The sequence below is a fragment of the Poecilia formosa genome, unplaced genomic scaffold (genome assembly GCF_000485575.1).
Source record: "Poecilia formosa unplaced genomic scaffold, Poecilia_formosa-5.1.2 Scaffold865, whole genome shotgun sequence".
NCBI classification, from domain to species: domain Eukaryota; kingdom Metazoa; phylum Chordata; class Actinopteri; order Cyprinodontiformes; family Poeciliidae; genus Poecilia; species Poecilia formosa.
In genome coordinates, this window is record NW_006800804.1 from 1,766 (window position 1) to 5,787 (window position 4,022).

The 4,022-nt window shown below is 49.7% G+C and overlaps 1 protein-coding gene across 1 annotated transcript in view; it reads left to right on the plus strand.

Annotated features, from left to right (window-relative positions):
* The first annotated feature begins 1,732 nt into the window (after positions 1–1,732).
* LOC103131881 (leucine-rich repeat-containing protein 2-like) overlaps positions 1,733–4,022 on the plus strand; it is an 8,229-nt gene continuing 5,939 nt past the window's right edge. The window contains exon 1 of the mRNA XM_016666972.1: positions 1,733–1,818. The gene's annotated coding sequence lies outside the window, so the exon portion shown is untranslated. The remainder of the gene's footprint in view (positions 1,819–4,022) is intronic.

Genomic DNA, 4,022 nt, shown 5'->3' on the forward strand with positions numbered 1-4,022 from the left:
ACTCCACTTTATTCACCAAAAACATTTTTTTAATATATATATATAATTCACCAAAAACTGATCTGTAATCTGGAACGTTCGCTATGCTGAGCTCCAGTTAGCCGCCTTATCTCACTGTGCGAGAGGCAACTGCGTCATGCGTCACGGGCAAAAGGTCAAAGGTAACAAGGTGACCGGAAGGCTTATTATGTTGTACAAAAAATAATAAAATAATTTTAGTACATGTTATTATGTGTCAGAAGAGGGCTTTGGAAATAATACCAACAACAACAAAAATTGACCAAAAGGGCAGGTGCTCAAGCCCCCCCAGCCCCCCCCTCTGCACGTGCCTGATCAATAGTACCAAAAAATCCCTCTGAGCTGCAGCTGTGTGGAGTGGAGGAGGAGTGGGGGCAGGACAGGTGGTCCGCCCAGGGCTCCAAACGGGCTGGGGCTGCCTCTGGGTCCAGATGGATCCTGAGACTCTCCACCAAACGAATCACTGCAGAAACATCTGTGAAGCTTCAAACCGAACCAGGAGGCAGCACTTCGTCTGTCCTGATCAACAAACTTTGATCTGAGGACGTTTTTCAGGTCCAGCAGCTCAGAAATGGCGACTCTGCTGTCGATCATCACATCTGTCATCATCACCGATCATCACTGAGACGTTTTTATCAGTTCAGTTTCTGCTGCACTTTGATGGAATATTGTTTGTTTTCATGTGGACTTTTTATTTATTATCCATGTTTTATCTGTTCAGCATCAGTTCAGCTGATCTGAATAATCTGGATTATAATTTTTACTCGGTCAGATTTTGTTCCCCAGAGGAACGTCAGTTTCCACCAGAGGGCGCCACATCCAGCAGAACTGAGGAAATGTTAAAGTCTGAATAACGGATTAAAGCAATTTATGATTTATGTGTTTTAATACTTTCATTTCATCTAGTTAGTAATTTATACCATTTTTAAACTCTTTAATTCAGGGAAAAAAAGCAAAAGTTTAATTACAATTTCATAATTTTTTTTCCTCAATTATTGTTTCTGTTCTTTTTAAATATGAAGTGAAAGTTAAAATAATTCATTTAAATGTTATTTCTGATCCTCATTTTCTGATTGCAAGTCAAAGCTGGTTTAGCAAGAACTGTGGGGATAAAATGTGATTAATATAAAATATTTAATATTTACTTAAAATCAAGAGGAGAAAAAGATTTATCTGGAAATAAAGTCATAAACTATCTTATGGTAATAATTTTCCATGGTCATCTTTAATCAGGAGGTATTTATGCTGAATAAATGTAATAATTAAAAGAGACCCAAAAGAAAAACTATTTTTATTATTTCTAAAGAGTCTGAGGAAAAAGTGGCTCGATGTTTTCTGGTTGAAGACGAAAGCAGAAACGTTGTTCAATATTGGGAGTCGATCTTTGAACCATGTTTTCAAAGATGATGTGATTTATCTGTCCATACAAAGTGAAAAATGATCAGCAGCAACTTGTGTACCAGAACTGAGGTCCGGGCGGGCCGCACAAAACCCTTCAGAGGGCCGTAAATGGCCCCCGGGCCGCACTTTGGACATCCCTGACTCCAGCCATGACGAAAGTTTCTGTCAGGTGAAATCAGCCAGTAAATATAAAACATTACACTGAACAGTCGGGTTCTGGTTCTGGAGGAAACGGATCCGCCCGTTGATCCGGGGAAACGCCTCCGTGTGTGTGAGGAGCGCCGAGCCTCAGTGTCATGTGACACACACTCACACAGCAAAACACTGTAAAAATAGCTTGGTGGGTCACACACACACACTGCGGGTCAGTAAACAGGACGGACGGACGCCGAGCCTCAGGTAGGAACCAGAGGACGGATTCTGGGTCGGAACCAGAACTATGACCTCATCTGATCGATTGTTGGATTTTCTGATTTTTAACAGTTTGATTTTAAAAACCAAAATGTTTTCTGTGTGAGCAGCTAAAATTAGCAGCATGTTGTAATGAGCAGCACTGAGATTTGGACATCTGAGTAAAATCTGCCAAACAGATCAAATATGTTTGTGTTAAAACTGAACATTTCAGCTGAAACCATTTGAAATTCATTGAAATAGTTAAAAATACAAAACTCTACAAGGGTTCAGTTATTCAATGATTTAAAATCCGTCTGATCCCACAAACCAGACCGACCCGGATTTGGCAAACTGGGTGGAAAGCAGAATCAGGCCAGATCTGGCAATGATGGGATGGTTCAGCTGAGGCGGGCCGCACCTGGGCCAGTGATGTCATTTCTCACCTGGGCCAATGGTGTCACGCCGCATTTGGGCCAGTGACGGCAGGCCACACCCTGACCGGTGATGTCGCAACTGGGCCAATGGTGTCACACCACATCTGGGCTGGTGAAATTACATCACTGGCCCAGGTGTGATATTACCTATCCAGGTGTGGCCAGTGTTGACACACCACACCTGGGCCGATGACGGCAGGCTGCATGTGGGCCAGTGATGTCACACCTGGGCCGGTGATGTCACACCACGCTTTAGCCGGTGATAGCATTTCGCACTTGGGCCGGTGATGTCACGCCGCACCTGGGCCAGTGACGGCAGGCCACACCTGGGCCAGTGATGGCATTTCGCACCTGAGACGGTGATGGCACACCGCACTTGGGCCGGTGATGTCACACCTGGGGCAGTGATGTCACACCACACTTGAGCCGGTAATGTCACGCCGCACCTGGGCCAGTGATGGCACGGGGCATCTGGGCCAGTGATGTCACACCGCATCTGGGCCAGTGATGGCAGGCCACATCTGGGCTGGTGAAATTCCATCACTGGTTCAGGTGTGATATCACCGGCCCAGGTGTGGCCAGTGTTGACACACCACACCTGGGCCGATGACGGCAGGCTGCATGTGGGCCAGTGATGTCACACCTGGGCCGGTGATGGCAGGCCACACCTGGGCCAGTGATGGCATTTCGCACCTGACACGCTGATGGCAGGCCACACCTGGGCCAGTGATGGCACGGGGCATCTGGGCCAGTGATGTCACACCACACCTGGGCTGATGATGGTATTTCGCACCTGAGACGGTGATGGCAGGCTGCACCTGGGCCAGTGATGTCACACCACACTTGAGCCGGTGATGGAATTTCGCACATGTGCCGGTAATGTCACAACGCACCTGGGCCAGTGATGGCAGGCCACATCTGGGCTGGTGAAATTACATCACTGGTTCAGGTGTGATATCACCGGCCCAGGTGTGGCCAGTGTTGACACACCACACCTGGGCCAGTGACGGCAGGCCACACCTGGGCCAGTGATGGCATTTTGCACCTGNGCCAGTGTTGACACACCACACCTGGGCCAGTGACGGCAGGCCACACCTGGGCCAGTGATGGCATTTTGCACCTGAGACGCTGATGGCAGGCCGCACCTGGGCCAGTGATGGCACGGGGCATCTGGGCCAGTGATGTCACACCACACCTGGGCTGATGATGGCATTTCGCACCTGGGCCAGTGATGTCACACCACACTTGAGCCGGTGATGGAATTTCGCACATGTGCCGGTAATGTCACGACGCACCTGGGCCAGTGATGGCAGGCCACACATTGGCCTGTGATGTCGCACCTGGGCCAGTGATGTCACACCACACTTGAGCCGGTGATAGCATTTCGCACCTGGGCCAGTGATGGCACGCCGCACCTGGGCCAGTGATGGCAGGCCACACATTGGCCTGTGATGTCGCAACTGGGCCAATGGTGGCACACCACATCTGGGCCGATGACAGCAGGCCCCATCTGGGCCAGTGATGTCACACCTTGGCCGCTGATGTCAGAACGGGGCCAGTGTTGACACACCACACCTGGGCCAGTGACGGCAGGCCACACCTGGGCCAGTGATGGCACGCCGCATCTGGGCCAGTGATGGCAGGCCACATCTTGGCCGGTGATGTCGCAACTGGGCCAATGGTGGCACACCACATCTGGGCCGATGACAGCAGGCCCCATCTGGGCCAGTGATGTCACACCTTGGCCGCTGATGTCAGAACGGGGCCAGTGTTGAC